At 34.5% G+C, this 21810-nt stretch overlaps 1 protein-coding gene across 1 annotated transcript in view; it reads right to left on the reverse strand.

Annotated features, from left to right (window-relative positions):
• The window catches only part of LOC132905794 (uncharacterized), a 38996-nt gene extending 18287 nt beyond the window's left edge, over positions 1-20709 (reverse strand). The window contains exon 1 of the mRNA XM_060957431.1: positions 20361-20709. The gene's annotated coding sequence lies outside the window, so the exon portion shown is untranslated. The remainder of the gene's footprint in view (positions 1-20360) is intronic.
• Between the last annotated feature and the right edge of the window lie 1101 nt (positions 20710-21810).

Consider the following 21810-nt stretch of genomic DNA (forward strand, 5'->3'; position numbering starts at 1 on the left):
AAATGTACATAGAAATATATTTAGTATACGTTTCGTAGAGCTCACAAAAGTGGAATAAATATTCAAACGAAACAGAATTTGCTCATCTGCGAATGATCGAATTATCAACTTTACGACCATTGACATTACATGCATCGTGAGCGTGTGTTAATTATTAATGCACAATATATATGTATATACATTTGCTTATCTACTTTTCACCTGCATTTTTAAAATTATTTATTTTTTTTATTTTCTCACTTATTGAACATTCCAAGCGAATTTGTCCGTACGAAGGAAACTACCACATTAACTTAATGTCCAATCCACTTAAACATACATAACTCGTCATAGTGTTAACAATTGTCTGCTTGAGACTTCCTGTTCGAAATCGATTTCCTTCAAGCTTTACTTTCCCAACTTCTGTCGCTTTTCAAGTAATCCGAAGCCGAATTCGATGAATATGACAGAAAATTCGAACGAGACGGCAGAGAAACCCTTTAAACTTGATAATCGAGTACGCATCGTTGCTTTCGAGCGATGTAACTGGAAACCTGTGAAAACTTTACAAACGAAATTCGCCGTCGAATCGTAACGTCTCGTGTACATCCTGAAGGAGCTTGGCTAAAATTTCTTCACACGGACGTGTCAACGCGATCGCAATCGCTTTGAAAAGCTTCTCGATTGTCGGCTCGGTATTTATCCTGGCGTCACTTGGAAAGAATTCTTCCAATATCACGGTTAACGCTGGTCGGCCGCTATTTCGTGTGCACGCCAATTAAAAGTTTTCCCGATAACGTGCACACAGCATACCGGGTAGCTGCGAAACACAGCCTCCGTATTAAAGTTTTCGAACGTGAAGTATCGAATTTCAACTGATGAAACGTGTGCAAATTTGTTATTAAGTTTGGCTGGCGGAACGATGCGAATGAGTTAATTTCTACGTCGAAATTTCGAATTTTGTTAATGTACCGAGAATTTGAATTAATAGTTTCTAATTTACGTTATTCAGAAACAATTTGGAGCACGTTTGAATTTCAGAAGAAATATTTAACTTTCCCGAGTAGATAAATGTCCATGATATTACCGTTTCTTTGTATCAAAACTCTGATCAATTGTATGTAGAAACGACACTTGCGATGACAATATCATTATTTCTCGGGAAACTGAACGAGAAAGTTTGTCTCATCCAGAGGGTAACATGTGCTTCGATCTTTCGAATGCGATAGATTTTGAAATTAGAACTGCAATTAATTTCTACGTCGAAATTTCGAATTTTGTTAATGTACCGAGAATTTGAATTAATAGTTTCTAATTTACGTTATTCAGCAACAATTTGCAGCACGTTTGAATTTCAGAAGAAATATTTAACTTTCCCGAGTAGATAAATGTCCATGATATTACCGTTTCTTTGTATCAAAACTCTGATCAATTGTATGTAGAAACGACACTTGCGATGACAATATCATTATTTCTCGGGAAACTGAGCGAGAAAGTTTGTCTCATTCAGAGGGTAACATGTGCTTCGATCTTTCGAACGCGATAGATTTTGAAATTAGAACTTGAAGATTGAGAATTAAAGGGAGAATGTTGAGAAACGAGGATTTCAAATAAATCGTTCAGAAGTTACAATTTGGAAATTAGGAATCGGAGATGAAGAACTGAAAATCCAAATTTGTAATCTGTAAATTGAGAATTTTAAAAGCTCTATGAGCTTTTATAGGGGAACGTAATAACGAAAAAGGACGGTAAGGATGATAAGACACAAAATGAATGTTCTGCCATATACTTTCAAATTAGCATATCGATTTACGAGTCACGTTTCTTTATCAAATAGTCATAAATCAATACCAACGCGAGTATTCAATGTAAGTACGACTATACTGACTTATTACGACCTATGTCGTTACTTTTCGCATTAATAACCGCGTTGCATAAATACGGCCGTACTTATATTGTTGTTTATCGCATGAATAACCGTGCTCCATAAATAATAAGAACAGAATCGATACAGTCCAATGTATTGGTCGAGAAAATGAATTACAACCAGCAAACAATAACCTGCTAATCGATTCGATTGTACCGGCGGATCAATTAAAATGATCTTGAAGCCTGTACACGAACGTTTCGTCGCAGGGTTAATTGCAGCTGTACCACAATGTGGTTGACCGCATTCATACGTGTGACAACGTGACGTTCGAATTGTTCTAATTAAGTAGAAACATTAATTTTTCCAATATCTATATGAACACCTGTGTTATTAGGTTGTTGTATATACAAAGTATATTTTTGAATAAAATTTCAACTTCACAGTAGCTTTCTCAAGGTATCATGTTATTTAATTAAAGTAATTTCCACGCTAATAAGTCTCCTTATTTCAGATTTATGAAAATTACTTTTTATTAACTCTTTGAACGGAGTTGTTACAGTTTCTTGCGAAATAATGAATTTAATAAAAACTTGTTCGAACGAAGCAGAGAATATTTTTAATCTGTTCAAAATGTTAAATTACATCGCCAGTCGTACCGATGGAATTATTCCCCGGTTTAAATTCACGTAAGAAAATCGCACGAATATTCTTATTGTTCGAGGAATCTATCGCGGAAAATGCGTGTAAGAAAATGCGTAAATATTTCAGTTTCTGTAAATATCACAGAATTAGAAGATTCAATCGGAAGAAGGTATAAAAATCCTTGCTATTCTTTATCATTGCTATATTAAAATACGATCAAACGAATGCAATTAAAATGCAGTCGCGTACGTTGATCGAGAAAAATGTGAATGAAATGTTGCATTGATGCAACATTTGATGAATAGAAGACTACAATGAAGGCTAATTTCAATAACATTATTTCACCTATATCGTATGCATATGTAAGATATATAAGAAATCTTGAAAATCGATTTTCTCAGAAAGTAAACCTCGAACACAGAAATTTCGTCGTATACTTTTTCGTTTATTTCTACGTGTAGTATCACTTGTTTATACATCGTATATTTTCTTACTCGCCTTGCGCGTCAAACAATTAAATTTCCCATTACGATGTAATTAATCGTATGTATGCACGTAACAAAGAATAAATGGTGTACCTGTTTTTATCAACAAGTTGAACTCTGTTCGCAATAAACCGGAGGAAACTCACAGTTTTCTCTGCCGTGAGAACGAGTCTGTGCTCTCGATTATATTTGAACGGGCTGAATAGCGAACTTAGTGTACTCGTTTAGCGTACAGAATACGCTAGCCTAGGGAAAGAGAGGGAGAGAAAGAGAGAGAGAGAGTTACAGTATACATGAACTACTGTATCTATACTATACATCACCCTTGGAGGTTCTAGATACGAAATTATTGTGAGGTTAAAATTTAATGTTACAGGAAACAAGAAAATTTATATATTCGAGTTCAATGTTACAATAAAATTAACTATCTGAAAGATGAATTTACTAAGACTAGAAAATTTGTTATAATTTTGGTTTGTTTGTATATTGTTTGAATTTGTTATAAACTTGATTGGTTTGGTTTCATTTAATTGTTCAATTGGTTTTTAATCAGAAGATATATCGCAGGATATTAAATGAAATAATATCAAAAAATATTTTGTAATGTCCGAAGAGTAGAATTTACACATACGTATCTTACTGTGGAATTTTGTTTCAATAAAACACATATGCACATTGTACGGGTATAAGAGTACTCGCCAAGAGAATAGAAGGAAATTGACAGTAACGATTTAAAGTTGAAGGAAATTGGAAACAATATTTCAGGAGTTACGTCTTGTAGTTAGAAAAATGGAAGGCTATACGTCAAACTTGAACGCGTCGAATTGATATTTTGAATTTGGAAAAAGATCGAAGATCGTATGATACGTAAAATAGGTACGATGTGAAAGTTTGAAGAGAAAATCTCGAAAATATTTTCAAAATATACATCTTGGGAAAAGGTTTATGCTTGCTATGAGTTTTAAAGAAGTCGAATATTTGGAGATGGAATAGAAAGTGAAAATAATATGTGAAAAAGTAGCAAAGAAGATTCTGTTGCTAAAACAGAAATTGAAATAATATCGTAAAAGATCATCGTGTCTCGTAATGTTTCGAAGTGAACACCTCCAATTTAAAGAAAAGCTTTAAGAATTTTCTCAAAGAAACGTAGAAACATTTTCTTTCTTTCGTCGAATATCAGCTCCATTTGTTCAATAATCCTTCTAAAATTTGTTCAACCAAAATTGCTGAATCGTATGAATCATCTAATGCAGAATACAAATGATCTGCGAAGATTCCACAATTGCAATTTTTATAAAAAGGAATTGTTCGTTTTTCCATGATTTGTCTGTGGTTTGTCCACACTTGTCCACATTTGTCCAATCGAAATTTTGGTGTATTTACCTCTCAAAAAAAGTTATCAACAAATTGAAACATTTCTCATCAACAGCTCATGAACATTTTTCGTTAAAGTGGGATATGATGGTCCACGTTTGTGCAATCAAAATTGTTTGGTTACAACTTTCTTCTGAAAATTGAACAAACGAAAGTTTCAGTTGCACGAACGTGGAAAATTCGTAAACAGTAGTGAAAAATATTCATGAGGACGCTGATGTTCAATTTTAACTGCTGATGTTTAATTTTTTAATTTGGTCATAATTCTTCCTTCAAAGGTGGACGATCGAAAATTTTGGCTACACGAAAAATTGGTGGAAAAATAGTGAATAATCACATCGTATTTAAAAATCAATGAAAAAGGTACACGAGGCGTTGGTGTCGAATTTGTCGAAATTTACATTTGGTGATAATTCTTCTTTTCGGAGGGTGGAGAAACGAAAATTCTGATTGGACAAATGTTGGCAAATCTTGCACGAACGAATATCGTCCATTTTTTATAAAAGCTTGCGCTTAACGTTGTCAAATTTAGCGACTTTAATATATAATATCGGATTCCATTACGTTCGTTTCCTTGCTGTAATTATGCGAACGTAAAACTCTCCCCTATGAAAGTAATCAATTGTATTCCGTTGCACCCTCGCGACCTCGCGTTTCGTTTATCAAATAAATTGATTGTACAGTTTAATTAATCTACGGTTAATTGAAAACCAGGTATCGTTCCAAGCGCGCCGACTTTTTACGACCGTTATAAAATGAATTTTATTTGACTTTGGCGGATCAATTAATTAAAAGAAACATTTTTAAATGACACACATTAAATACTATAAAAATTCAAGCTTCAAACGAACCTTTCCAACGTGGAAATGACAAAGCAACTGTTCTATAGGGTGGGTCGTAATTCACGATATAATTGGAGTGTATAAGATGCATTAAAATATACGATACATCATACTTATCCAAATAACATACAACATAATACATAGAATTTATAACGTTTTACGCAATGTTTTAAATATATCTGAAGCATACAAACAAAAAAGTAATTTCATTTACGTTGAAGTGGTCACCACTTCTAAGAAAACCCTACATCTGGTCTTTAGTTTTCTCAAGCACTGAAGCCATCGATAGCGTATAGAAAAAAGACTGCGTCGAAGGAAAACCATAAACGGTACACATGCAACGTTGGCTTCAGGGTTTTTCATTCATAGGGTAACTCTGCTAGCGTGAGGAGCTGGACCAGCTCATATTATATTCCAAACTTTGTACTTACACTTTAATATTTAAAATATGTTTATTTTTTACCTTACAATTTATCCACGCGTTCCTTTGTATTCACGTACATCCAATAACCTTTACAATTTATTTTATACAACACGTAATGTATTCATATATTGGGTTGGCAACTAAGCGATCGCGAATTTGGTCATTAGGTGGTATTGACAAAATCCGCAATCACTTAGTTGCCAACTCAATATATGAATATATTACGTGTTATATAAAATAAATTGTTAAGGTTATTGGATGTATGTGATTAGGTGGTATTGACAAAATCCGCAATCACTTAGTTGCCAACCCAATATATGAATATATTACGTGTTATATAAAATAAATTGTTAAGGTTATTGGATGTATGTGATTAGGTGGTATTGACAAAATCCACAATCACTTAGTTGCCAACCCAATATATGAATATATTACGTGTTATATAAAATAAATTGTTAAGGTTATTGGATGTATATGATTAGGTGGTACTGACAAAATCCGCAATCACTTAGTTGCCAACCCAATATATGAATATATTACGTGTTATATAAAATAAATTATTAAGGTTATTGGATGTATGTGATTAGGTGGTATTGGCAAAATCCGTAATCACTTAGTTGTCAACCCAACAATATATAAATATGTTCATAAAAATTGTTTCTAATAAGTGTTCAAACACTTTACTTTACTGAATCACTGTATGTTATCAAACGACAACGTTCCTATCTATTTTTATCTGTTGCTAATTTAGCAGATATCCTGTTTTCTAATAAAAATAAAACGCTATAGAACGGACCTAATACTGTAACAAAAAATAAATGGTTTGCAAATCATCTTGTAGAGGCTTATTTTGTACTTTCGATTAATGTCGGTTATTTGGTCGTGAAACAGACGCGTCGTTAGTTTCGTCGACAGGGTTTAAATAACGTAGCCGGTTTACTTGATCGAGAGTTATTTCGATTCGAGCTGCTTCATCTAAACGATCTGTAAACGCGCCGTGCCACGAATTTCATCAAGTATTTACCTTTTCCTCGACGGCGACTCCGACGACGGAGATATGCGCAACGATGTGAGAATTTGTTAACTACAGGCAAAAGGATTGCGCCAGCGGGGAAAAATTCCAACGTGTTGTGAATTTTTATCTGCAGAACCGTTATCTAATATCAAAATCTATTTTTAATATGTTGGAATCACGATAACGTAGAATGCTACTATGAAAATACCGGAGATACGATTGATTTATGATTATGAGAAAAATGTTAGGTTGCTGTAAAAATGGAGCTCTTTCAAATAAAATTTCCAATAATCAATCTACTGACGATACAGAATGTATCGACTGACGAAAGTATTCGAACACTTGCGGCAGGAAATATTTCCGAACGTATTACGTGCATTACGCGAAGCTTTCTGAAACTTCGTTTGCATTGTAATGAGACGCGACTGACGTGATTGTAATAATAAAATTTGTAACTAATCCAAAAACGTACAGGAGAAGCTACAAGATGCTTATTGCAAATAAATCTGGATGAAAGATCAAGCGTTTTAGATAAATTAAATAAATTAATAGTATACACTATGAATTAATATTAAAAATAAAATATTAAACTTAAAATTAGTGCTAAGTGATGGCTTCGTTAAATATTCTGGTTTATCAATCAAAGCGAATAATTGACTGTTTAGATACTTTGATATACCTCGGAAGATTTATACTTTCAACAATTATTTTGTAGCTTCTATATGCATTGTCAGATCTGTTTACAATTTTGCCAATATAATGACGAAAGCCGTGTCTCGTTTCGATGTTAAGAAGAAATTTCAAAATGTTCCGTACAATGTAGACGTAAAATGTTTCTAAGAAGAGTGAATATTTTCGCGAATCACTATAGGTATATTTTTTTTCCAAAGAAAGAGCCTCCTCAATCACTGGCTGGTTTAATTATTTCATAAGTTTTACTTTACTGTAGTCATCGGTAATTCTAACGCTAATGAAATTTAGCTGTCCGGTTCGAAGGAACAAGGGGTAAACTGATAAGGAGATCCTTTAAAGATGATTAAAAGCGACACTATAGAAGAGAGAGTGCTGCAACTGTAAAGGTTCTGGTGAATGACGAGCGTTTAAAGATTTATTCGGTCGTTAGGAAAATTTAGAGCTACTGACAGTTCTAAATTTTCGTTTCAAATCCTTGAATAATATTGATACGTTTCGCTAATTCCTCGACACAGAGTGTGCAATCACCACGTTTGTCGAAGCTTCGTGTTAAATTGAACACATCTGCCATGGAGACTCGACAAATATTGACGGGCACACTATCTCTATCAGACATCTCTGTATTTTTCATGATTAAAAGCCACTCGATAGGTAGCGTTTTTCCAACAATTTTTCTCTCTGAAGTCCTCGGAGATTCGTCAAACAGTAATTATTAAAATATTAAATTACACGAAGTTGGACTATCTAGAAATGCTTTTTCTTCTATCAAACAATTTTTTAAGATGAGATCTCTTAAATACAACGGTTTCTCCTTTTACTCAGAAAGAGAGAGAGAATAAGAATCTACAAACAGCGATATAACTTTCCGTCTGAAAAAAGGAAAGAAGAAAACTAGCCTCCAGATAATCTCGAAAACGTTCAGGAGATGCAAAGCAAATAAGATCAACTCCTCTTTGAAATCGTAAAACTTTCGCTTCTCTATTACGTTAGATTACCTCGGAAATATTAACAAATTTAACGTTTCTCCCGACAATGCGTCGTTTCCGAGATATTTCGATATATTTTTCGCGACACCCGGTTTGTTTTCGATATGCATACCATCAGCACCAACCGACAACGCAATCCACTCGAATACACGGTTAAATGCGTCCGCGATTCATCCTCGGGCCGCATTAGCTAACGAATCAATCGACCTGGCCACGCACGAGTAGCCAGCCTAGGATTATCCGACGCTTGTTTCCCCAAAAGAAAAATCACCGCGCACCTACCCCGTGGGCCACGCCCTTTGGCCTTCCCCGCGTTTTCTTCGCGTTTTCAACGAAAGTTTTATTCCCCAGCGGCACGTCGAGCCAAAAACCATTGAACCAGATTTCAGAGGTCCTTGCAACGAGGGCATTTTGAGAGCAATTAAGCTTAAACGAAATGTATAGATTCGTTGCGCGATCAATGGAAATTGGGAGCCCGTGTCTGCCATCGAAAGACCTTTCTACTTTAAACCGAGCGTCTGTTTTTTCCTCCTTGCATTCTCCGGGCATTAACACCTGCTTTTATGGCGTAGAGAAAACCGTGTCTGTTGCGTACGTACTTGTGTACGTAAAAAAGATATATCGACACTTGGAACGTTGCTGTTTTCTCTTTTTAACGCAACCTAATTTAACTGGAAAAACGCAGGCGGAAAGAGTCGAGACGATCTTACGATCTATTGGCGCTGATACTATTAATGGGATAATAATATCCTATTGCGTAAAATTTGTTTTTCAACGTTAACACGCTACGAAAGAATCGGCGTTCGTGAATGTGAAACATTCGAACGTGACGCAATATCGTCGTTTAGGAAGTTCATTATTACACTGCGGATTTTTATACAGCTGAAATGTAACCAAATACGCAAGCAATATGCAAATGATATGTTAAGAGTACGTAAAACGTATACAAATATTACATAACTATCAAGTGTATCAGCTATTTCATTTTACTTTCCATAATTCTCAGTACGACTGTATAACGATTGAGATTTTCTACCGTGAAATGGTATCGTTTAGGTAACGATAAATTAATTTGTAAGCTGGAAGAAGTTTTTAATTTAAATTACATCGGATAAGCTTACTATGATATATAAACTGATCGTTAGATCGCGGATATTTATGCAAATTCCTATTTTTGTAGACATAATTTGAAAAATGGAATGCAGAAAAAAAGATTATTTTACGTACTAGATATTATAACGAGTATTACACTTTGTTATACATTTTGTATTTTACACCTGGGACTCGTTTTACACGGTACTTTTTCCTTTAGACGACTCATTTTCCCACAGTTTTCCCTTACCCGGTTTTTTTCAACACATATTATTAACTTTTAACACGGTTAACTTAACACGATTTGGTTACAATTATGCGATATGTTTTAACTCGTTTTATCGTTTCACTGTAAATGATATCAATCTCGAACGTCCTACAGGATTTCAAAGGGAATTGAGAACTTGTACGGCTTGTTACGGAGAATTATTAGAAGAAAAGACAGAACGTATCTCATCACAATCCGATACGAAACGACCCAATATCGAGCGACGAAAGTGATTTTTTCCCCAGTAATAAGAAAACGTATTTCTTGTAACATAATACAGAGCGATAAGTGAAGTGTCAATTTAGAAAAAAAAAAAAATACTTTTTCTATTTTCCTTAACGCGTTACTCTTTCCCCACTTGTTTACCGTATAAAATGTTCTATATTTTAAATTGTATTTTCCATCGTTTCCTGTATTTTAACGCAAGTTTTTGTACTCTGTTGCAAATCAATTGTTGCACGACTTTGTTTACGCGGTACACATGCGCATGTACATATTTTCCCATATTTTCTGCATTCTGTGTACTTTTGCAGTTTTAAATTTCTCGCAAATGCATAAAAACGCGCAACCTATTGATCATGCAGCTACAACAAGTTGCAACAACAAGGTGTTGCAAGGAAATGGCAGAAGTAAGGTATCTACGTAAAATATGTAGGGAATATATATTATATTCAGTCGTATGTCTTTTAAATGAAATACGCGAAACATATGTAATATGAAAAATATTTGCATATTCGCATAAATATCCGCCGTCTATTTACGGCCTTCAGCTGGTTTATAATTAACGTATGCAATACACGTGTACGCGTAACATAGAACTTGTCACTTGTCATGTTACCAATGTTATTAGTTAATAAATTATTGCAAAAGGACCATGGCATCGCATATCGGTATATTATGGCTGACTTTACATTTTTATTTATATGAAAAAATTTGTTTTTATCTCTTTATACGTCCTATTTCTCTAATCTGAATAAAAAAAGAAAGAAAGTAGCATGTCAGCGGAATGTTTTCTTGTTAAACGAAGAAAAATCAGGTTACACGAGATTAATGAAACGTCCTTGTATTCTGTCTACCTTTACCGCTCTCCTACTGAATAAATAGGGTTGCTACCTCGAAATTTCAGTCGTATCGTTTCTATCGACTACGAGTGCTCGGTCGTCGGAATGGAAATCCGCCGGAAATGCGATTAGAACCGATTAATCATTCGGCAGGCTGCTTCGTTACGGTGTTATGCGAGAAACTGTTCACGAAAGTGTGTTGTTCGCTTCATTACGCCGGAAGATTAGAAAATAGTTGTCTTTTTTTGCATTAGAAGCTTCGAAATTCTTCCTTCGAGTTGATTTACAGTCACTTTATCGTTTTTTCGCAAGTATTGAGCTGCTGCTGTATTTCGAAATATTGTTGTCGCCTATAGTAATCTCGCAAAATTATGTCGACGCTTGTAAAAATATTTTATGAATATACTGTGTGTGTATGAAATAATTTGAAATTTTCTTAGCATTGTAACGAGATTTGACCGTCATCGCTATATTGATAAAGTTTGAAAGCAATTTGGAAAAAAATTTATAAAAATTATAAGATATTTAGCATAAATATATATTTCGCAGAGTTTAGAAAAATATTTGAACAGTCGATTGTTCATTATGTTAACAAGACTCGATATTCACTGGGAACGTCTTTAACATTTATCGTATGTTTCATGTTGTGTATTAATTTTTCACTAAATATACGTTCACAGTAAATATCCTATAACTACTATATACATTTTCAAAGTAAATTTCAAAGTTCGTTAATGTAATATGTAACGATCTTGTCTCGTTATAATGTTAATGAAATTGCAAAATGTTTTCCAAAACATATACAATATTCATAGTATGCATAAAAAATGTATCCTAGATTAAATGTTTTAATAATTAATCGTATAATTTCCTACTCGCAAACCTTACGTATTTATTATATTACTTATGTATGCATATTTTATTTCACCAATTATTACATGGATTGCTCCAAATATTATGTATTTTATTAATCATTAAGTAGATTATATAGACTAAAAAATATCAGATAATAAACTTCTCATTATAATGAATGAAAAATGTCACAGAATAATTTACATGTTTCTCGGTAACTTTTTACTTTATATTTCCATCGTACACGCTTAATATCATTGATTTTCAAATAATTACTTGTATTATTCTTGAAATTCCGTCGCAAATTACACACTCAACATTTAATAAATGCTTTCGACCAAGAGAATTAGTATTCCATGTTCCTATTAAGCAAACGTTATTTGCCTCTTTCGACGCGATTTATCCATCTATTTATACCCGTACAATCGGAAAACGTCAAAGAACACTTTTAACGAAGCACACAGCAGAGCTGTCATTTGTCGTGATGTTTAATATCGGCGGTTTATTCGCGGCTTGCCTGTATGACACGATTTTTAGTAGAAAAAAATATCAGAATAAAAAAAATCGAATCGACAATACAAATTACCTATAGTCCCTGCTATTCCATGGAGAAATTATTTTCGCTGGAAACAAATACGATTCGCGGAAACTGTTGAGAGAAGCATCGACAAGCTGTTTACATATTCAGCTTTCGCTCAAGATTTGAAATATTCTCTAGTCGAAACGTTGCATCGACATTTCCTTGCAGAGCTACGATCTCACAGACCCCAACTCGCTATCTGAATTTTCACCGTCTAAATACATCGACAAACAACTTGTTTTTAAGGGAAATTCTTCATATTACACCCTCGAGCGACGTTCGGCTCTTCGACTTCGTTTTTCAATTTCATCCACTCGTTGCTGTCTGTGCTTTCGACTCTTCGCTTTCTTCCTTTCTTTTTTTTTTCTTTTTTCGTTTCTTCGGCAGCTTGTTTTTATACTTGGCATTACTCTTCGTGACGCCATTTTTGTAACTCAAGATGCTGGATACGCCGGTGGAGATAAATTAATGGCTCGGGGGCGATTTGTCAGACGACCAAGAGGTACTCAGAGTGATACACCGTAGGTCAAAAGTTTGGAATTGCTACATGTTCCACAGAATTCGAGAGAATTTAATCCTTACGTGGATAACAAAGCACTCGAGTATCATATAGCGATGAGAATATCACTAACAGAAGAAACATAAGTCTGATTAATTACAATTGGGCAGCGGAATTTTACGTATCTATGAAGCTCGTAGATGTAGAAATAGGCGAAATTCACAGGAAATGGAAAAATACGTAAAATATCCAAAATAGAGCGTCTGTTACGTTGTTCTACTATCACCGAAACGTTCTTATAGATGAGAAGAATCCTTGCTTAGAATTTATTTGTTTATTCATATTTGGATCAAGGAGATTGGTATTATCAATATTGATTTATGTTAGTCCTTGACTGTGGATTTTGAGTAGGTAGATGACGCTATGCATGACGGATGACTTTAAGGGTAAGACGATTACAAGAAAAATGAAGACGTGGGAGGATCGTTTAGGGTAGGGAGATTAGGGTACAGGATAACTTGCGATACGGAGAACACGTTTGCCCGTTAAGAATGATATAATGTTGCTTCAATAATATTGCTTCTAATTTGCATCTTTTTTTCATACAATTTATCTGTGTATTTTAACATTATAGTTATTAGAGAAAATCTCGAAGATGTGGCCCATATATATTTCCTCGCAGAATGGCTGCGAACCATAAGTTTAAAATTTATTTTATACGAAGTAACAATAAATTGCGAGTATTAAATTAAGCTTATGAAAAAGTATCTTCTGCACTTCCATTAGCTTCCAATAACCAGTCGTATCATAAATATTTCATAACGAGTATTAAACAATGGTAATTAATAAACCGTACTATTTGCGTGAAAATGATACATCGGAGATTTTTTATTTTTATAATTACCAAAAATGTACAGGTGTTCTTAGCAAAATTTACAGTACATTTAGATTGGTAATTCTAATGCTAACAGAGTAATTACAGTAAATTGTAGAAATCCTGGAATAGTTAAAATTACGGAATATTATTAAAATAATAATTATCCACAAAATATGTTTGTTCAATGAATAAAAATCCTTGAAGATGGTTCGTCATACGTTAAATTGATCGACGTTCATTTCATTTTACTTTCTCAGCATTTTGACAGAGGCTATTCACCGTGACTGGAACACGGTCTATCCATATACGCTGCTACATTTCCTTCGCTTCCTTCTTCACTTTTCCATTCTTTCTTTCGCTTTCGGTTTAAGGCAGTGACGAACGCGATCAAATTTCACGGAAATCGATTCGAAAGCTCCGGGAAAGCTATCATATTTCTCGCCGTATCGGAATTCGAACGGAGATAACGGGCACCAAGTAAATTCGGTCGTCCTTTGATCAGGCGTGAGTAGCCAGCGAGAGGTGAGTAGTTGGCGAGAGGCGAGTAGCTTGACCCATGCACTGGCCGGACAAATGTAGTCGTACCGCTGGTTCAACCGGCCGCGAGAAGCACCGAATAACTTCCCAACATGCATCGCTGTCGCTTCCATTCCCATCGACGAAAAATTCTGAGCTTCCACCTATATTTTTGATACTCTTTGAATTAACTTTTCCAATGCGAATTGTTTTTTTTTTTCACGTACATATTTCACCGTTTTAACGTTTAATACTGGAACTGACCAAATGACAAAATCGTAACTTTCCATAAAAATATTTTGTTGTTGTTATCTTGCACAACCCATTTTTGGGAACTCGAATAATTGTTTGTACGGATAAAAGCTTTTTTTTTAACACTATTTTTTCGTGTTGGGTTTTAACATAAATTCGCCGTGTTTTTTCTTTTTATTTATTACACAGGCGCGAAAAAGCTTGTCGCGTCGGAACAAGACTCCTACTACGCGTTAACGAGATCAAGTAGGTAAAAAGCTTCGTATAAACTTACGAAAAGTTTAAAATGCCTTATCGAAGAGTTATAACCGTTCAAAGATTTTCGGGAAAGTTGTGCTTAACGATCGCAGGAATATTCGAAAGAGTTCGGCGATCGTTAAGATCGATGAAAGTCTACATCCTTGGGAAGCAAGGAATTTCCAACATTCATTGTAACTGCCAGAACGTTCAATAACAATTTTTGAACGCTGATAACTCTCAAATAAAGCATTTTCGAACATCCATTTATACGATCTTCTTTTTACCTATTCGACCTGATTAACACGACGCGATATAAGTTTTGTCCCATCGTTTCTTATATAAACGGCGAGAGAACGAATACACGTTCGAATCTCACAATAACTTGAAATTATGGACGTTGATAGAATCGACAAGATTAAGGATATTTTGAGGACAATTGGAAGAATTTCCATCGGTGAGACAGAGACGTGTTTGAAGTTGTAAAAAGGAAAGGCAAAAGTCTTTTGTGACGAAGAATGGCCAAATCATTCGGGCATTCATCCGATTCCGAGATTCTGGGGTAAATACAGTACTGCTTACGGTTCTTTTACTGCAAACTACACCTTTTTCCAATTCGTGACCAAGTCTCTAGCAATAGCGTTTCTCTCTTTATTCCTATTTTCTTTTAGTCTTGCCATTTCACTGAAAAAATCGCGAAGCATAGGATGCTTTTAATTTTTCTCATACAAGTTGCAGCAGCATGATAAACTGTTCATGGCAGCATTTGAATACTCGTACAAACTTTTTATCGGTATATCATGTCTTATGGAATAGAACATTTTATAGACAGAAATATAGTTTTGATATCATAAGTGTTCTTCTATGTACTGTACATTTTGAAATCTGCAATAAAAACGTTTTATACGACTCGATATTCTCGTAGAAGCTTTTTAATTCATTGCATATCGTAATAGTCTGTGAACACAAAAAATGCAGTCCATTAAAATGTTTAAATATTCATTTTGCATTATGGTCATGTCACGTTGACGTTACGTTATGGAGTCGTATCGACGTGATACGAAATTTATTACCTACGTTCCGAATTTCCTGGCAAATTTTGTTGTATATCAGAAACTAAGTTATCAATTCTTCATACGTTGCTATAATTCTGTGCCGCAGTCGATGTATCATATTCTGTGATGCCGAATTTCTTGTTAAGCGCCATATTTCACGTTAAGTTCAAAATTCTCATATAACTTAGCAATATAACAGCGAATAAAACTTCAAGTAGCTTTTCTTCCTATTTTCATCTGTTTCGAAAAATTAGAAATACAATGTGTGCTATTATTAAATTTTTATATCCTGATTACGTATATTATCAATGTATTGATTAATTAATACGTAATTACCTATATCATTGTAATATTGTAATCGTATCAAATGCAATCTGTGTACAATTACTTTCGAACGATTTATCAAAATAAAAGATGAATTAATACAGTGTTACTATGTTAGAAATTTCCGGATTCTAGGAAAAAGGGAATTTTTATGACAGTAAAGGTAGTAATATAGTAATTTTGCTTTTAAGGCAAACATTTGAACACGTTAAAAATGACAAAATGTTGAAAAAAACCTATTTTTATAGTAATATAAAGCAAAAACGCTATCACGCCGAGGATTCTTTCAAATATGCAAAGTTCGCAAATCGTGGGAATAGATTTCACATGGAAATTTTTTGTTAGCACTTAGCACATAAGAGACAGGTATTGGAAATTCGATCAGCAGCGAAGGTTAAAGCAATCTATTTCTAAATTATCTCTCGTATCTTTCAAAAAACCAATCTTACGATACTTTATAGCTACGTGACTTCGAATCGTTAGCAACCTTGTATATCTGGATTGCTCGTTCTCAACAAGCACTGTACCAGCAATTAGACTAAAATCGTGGGCAAGTGAAGTAGCGTTAAGAAGATAATTGCTTTCGACGTTCTTTCAAAATGTACGTCGTCGCCAATACGCATTTGCAATTGGTACTCTACCAACTAAAAAATTGTAATCATTATTACAGCGTTTTACAGAAACCAAATTGCTAAAAAACTGGTCAGCTTGTTTTGAAGAATCGAAGAAAAGGCTTGACAAATGATTTGCATCCTTCGAGTTAGTAGAAAACTTATATCCAAGTAAGACATATTGCTATCTATGTTCGAAGCATTAATTGCAAATTAATGATCAGATTGCGTGTGTTTATGCAAATTTATATTTTTATGAATGCGATTGCAGAAACGAAAGCTAAGCAGAGATATGTTTTACTCGTCGAATAATTGAAAATATTTATTATTACAAATATTAAAATGTTTAAATATTGTACAGAATATTTTGCTTTGAATATTTGTTACATTCTGGGCATTGTACGTATTTTTGCATTTTTAAATTTCCCATAAATGCGTAAATATTCACAGTTGATTGATAATAAAATAATAAAATTAATACATTTTAATAGAAATAATAAAGTTATAGTAAATGAGAAATGTGGTCTCGGATTTTCGTTTATTTTTAAATATTAGTAATCCCTTTCATTGAAATATTATTTTCAAATGCATAAATAATATAACGTAATATCGCAATATTATGTTACGAGCAATAAACTGCCACTTTTCACCTTCGTTTGTATTTTTCAAACGAAATTCGTGTTTTCCTGTGGGTTTCCATTTTAGATAAGTGGTTACGATGCTCGCCGGGATATTTGCTAATTTAGAGAACGAAAATCAAGATCAGTCGTTTGATACTGTAGCGAGTAAAAGGGAATTATGTGTTCGAATGAATGTGAACGAATTTCCTCGGTACCAGATACAAACGAGGGGGATTTAAAAAAGAATTGGAGATAATTGCGAGATACTTTACAGTTAATCGAGTTTACATAGAGCTTTTTCTTGTTCTAAAAATCGCGGAAGCAGCTATTAAAAGGAATTAGTAGAGATTAACAGGGAATAATTATTAATAGACGTTAAAATCCATGAGAAAATATAACGAGAAATTCGATTTCTGTACTAAATTAAAGAGGAATTGAGAATTAAAAAGTACGATTTAATAAAAGAAAATAAAAAAGAATTATTTAAAGTGAGACAGAAAGAAATTAGTTGAAATTCAACAAAGCTAATAATTAAGCTTTTATTATAATTGAAATGTTTTCAATTCTAATTTCCCTGATGTTTCAGTAATATCCGACAAACTTAATAAATTAAGAAGATCAAATATAAAGCAGCGGGAAAATATCCGGGCTATAAAACTGTCTAAAATCTCATTCTGTTGCATAATTCACTATTAACCTCAAGAGAACACGTCTCAAAAAGTTTCTTAAACTATTTCTCTTCAACATACGCGAGTTTCACATCACTTTAACAACGTTAATCATTCCTACGTATACGTAAGAGGGGCAAGAAAATTACCTTTCCGAACTTGCACCATGGAACCGTAGTCAACTTTTCCAAAACTTTCTCTTTCTTGCGGAATTCATGAACGTCCACCAGGTTGCAGACTAACTCTTGCATAAAATCCATATAAAGTACGAAAAATGCTTAATTTTATCAAAATAGAGGCATCGTTCATCATCAAACAGAATATAAAATAATTCATTTGCACGTTGGAATAAGCTGATTTATTTATTTTAACATATGACTGATTTAAACAAATAATGATGAATTATTTATATTAAATGAGAATACTCTGTTAATGGACGTGTAAGGTATTTACAATATCCATCACAAATGATATTATTGTACGTTAGAGGTAGAGAAATTTCTGAAATTTACACAAGTATAGAGAAATATACACGATATACGTCTGTATCCACTCTCAAGGGATGAACATATATTATAGAAATTTGATATACCTATCGTATGTTAGATTGAAACATGTAAAAGATCCGATTTCTTCTGGTATTATCTTTCTAAGCCTCTTTTTTCACAATAAATATCTCTATCTTGTAGAACATTTTGGAAACTGCTTTAAAACTGTGAATTTTATCTTTCACGGTGAACTTAATTTTTATAATTTTGTGTGAATGCACCTTTATTGAGATTTAGAGAAGCGTGACTAGTTGAATAACGGATTCCGTATCGTATTTATGATTTAATAAAAACCACTCTTTGTCGAGAAAGTTTATTTTATATTTTCCTTTAACAACACTCATAAAGTCATTTCACGTGTATTTAATATATTTAGATATAGTTAGCATAGAAAGCTTTCAAATTAAACGAAATAATCCCGACAAAACATATCGTAAGTATACTTAAACTATGACACAATTCAAATTATTTAGAACTATTTCAAACTTGGTTAAAAATAATTATTTAAGAAAAGAAACGGTGATCAAATGTTATTTTTTGTAATTTTCCATTTTTAACCCTTGAAATACTTCTTTCATGGCTGTAATGTTCTTTCAATGTCGGGCTGAATCATTTTCAGCTGCTACACTCTCCAAATACACGTGCAATATACTTTTGTGTCTCAACGACACAAGAATCGAAAAATCACACTGAGAAGCTCAAAGAACTGCTCTGCAACATTCAGCTACAGCTCAACTCCAGATTTGAACTTTCGTGACCATTGGTCATTCCCTCGTGCACACATTTACGCACTGGAGACAAACACCACGATATGTTGCAGTATATCTCTCTATCCAGCATAAACATACTCGAGTAACTAGACACTGAATTTCCCACCACACCCTGGCACCCTGATTCGCCCTCTAAAATCCACATCCATTACAAACACGCACATTAATCGACATCCTCCGCTCCAAACCATAATTATTCCACCCAAACATCCTTTGTACATCATACCAACCGTTATCCTATAATACAAATCTCAACATCTCCAACAACAATCTCCTGTTCTCCACTTGCAATAATTAACATTATCAGGATGAAGATCCCAAAACCATAATATCAATTGCAAATTATTTGGAATAATTATTTATGCTCTTCTTCCTATGGTTACGGTTTATCTTAAACCATAACTATCCACGTCTTAAGCCATTAACAGACGCTGTAGTAGGAGAAGTACAGAGATTTCGAAACGAGCCTTAATGCGGCAATATATCACAGTAAGCCATCAGGTAATCGTCATCAACAACTATCCTTTCGTCTCCATTTCAAACGAGTATTATACCCAAAATATTTATTACAAATTATTACAGACAATTATTTATGCCAAACCATAACCATCCAACCAAAACTTTTATACACCATATATCATACGAAGCAATCAAGTAGTACACACCTCGGCGTCTTCAACAATAATCTCTTCCTCTCCGCTTGAAACAATTATTACATGCAAAGTATTTATTACAGATTATTTAAGACAATTGTTTCTAGCAAATGAAGAACATTCAACCAAAACCATTCATTGCTTTATGCATACCATGCATCATATTAACCAAAATCATTCGCTGTTTCATACACGATATATCACACCAAACAATCAAGTAGCACACTCCTTGACGTCTGCAACAATAATCTCTTCCTCTCTGCTTGAAACAATTATTACATTCAAAATATTTATTATAAACTTTTAAGGCAATTATTTATTTCAAACCACAATCATGCAAGCAAAATCGTTCACTCCTTCATACACGATACATCACACTAAGCAATCAAGTAGTACACACCTCGGCGTCTCCAACAATAATCTCTGTCTCTCTGCTTGAAACAACTATAGCAGCCGGAGTGTTCCTTACGAATTCTCTAAAATCCAATTTTTTTTTTATTCCGAGCCACAACCATTCATTCTCTCATGAACACCATGCATCAAATCAAGCGGTCAGATAATACACACCTGGACGTCTGCTACGATAATCCCTTCCTCTCCACTTGAAAAGCAGCCGTGAGTAGAATACAAGCAGGTCGAAGATCCAGAGAAGCGAGAGTTCACGACCCCTTCGTGTCACCTTTCTCTCACCCAGCACAAATTGTCCGACGCACCCTTAGTCAGCTTTAGGGTATTAATTCTCGTCGTAGCGTAATGCGAATGATTACGAATGATTCCCGGCCGACGGAAGATAGATTTGGCCGGTTACGAACGCGGCTAGAACGCCGACTGAAACGTCCCCGGCGCGACGGCGTCCGGATGAATGTTGCCGCTCGTCTAACGACGGCTGCGGCGGCGGTAGCCTGCGCGGACCGGTTGCCACGGCTCGCGACAGAGAAACCGAGAGACCAAGGGGAATGCACGCAGGATCGAGCGCTAGGCCCGATAGAAGGGGTGGGGGGTGCGTAACGAGAGAAACAGGGATGAGGGTGAAGAGAAAGAGAAAGAGAGAAAGAGAGAGAGAGAGAGAGATAGGGGTTAGGTCGTGACGCCCAGTGGCGTGTAGCGAAGGAAACCGCGAGAGAAACGAAGAAAGAGATGGTTTTATGGCGAAGGTAGTGATGGGATCAAGTTCACTATGAATGCTATATGAGTCGCTCGTTTGTCAGGGCGATTAATTCTGTGAAACAAAATGTGCAGAAAATTGATGAAATTATATGGGATACTCATCGATCAAACGTTTTGAATTTACAATTTTACAAGTTTTAAACGATAGATTATAATCACTCTGTGAACTTGCTCACGTAATAATGGATAAGTAGAAACGAAGAAAGGGGTGGTTCTATGGTGAAGATAGCGATGGGATCATGTTCACCATGAACAGAGTACGGCTGCTGAGTAAAATCGAAGACGATGATTTTACAGTAGAATTCTATTTATCTGATTTCCACTCATTGGAAATTTCAGTTAATAGTCGATGAACTGAACTCTTGCTAATTGAATTTGCTTATCTGAACGCGAGCTCCTCTTATGCAAACGAAAAATAATAGGCAATGGGGGAAATTGGCGGGGTTCTGTTGTATGAACCTCAATTATGTAAACTGTTTTCCTTACCACAAGTTCAGGTAAATGCCATTCTATTATATGGCATATGACGCAGTTAGCGATGGATTAAGTTCACTATAAATACTGTATGAGTGATACGTAGAGACGGAGAAGGCGATGACTTTACGGTAGAACTGCATTTATCTGATCTCTACTGATTGGAAATTTTAGTTAACGTCCGATCAACTGAGCTTTCGTTAATCGAATTCTTATCTAATCTTATTTGAACGTGATTCTATTATGCAAATGAAAAGTAGTAGGCTGTGAGAAATATTGATGAGTTCTTGTTACGTGAACTTCAATTATATAAACTGTCTTTGCCTGGACAAGTTCGGATCAATGGAACTTTATTACATTAGCTATAGGATCAAGT

The sequence above is a fragment of the Bombus pascuorum genome, chromosome 4, assembly GCF_905332965.1.
Source record: "Bombus pascuorum chromosome 4, iyBomPasc1.1, whole genome shotgun sequence".
NCBI classification, from domain to species: domain Eukaryota; kingdom Metazoa; phylum Arthropoda; class Insecta; order Hymenoptera; family Apidae; genus Bombus; species Bombus pascuorum.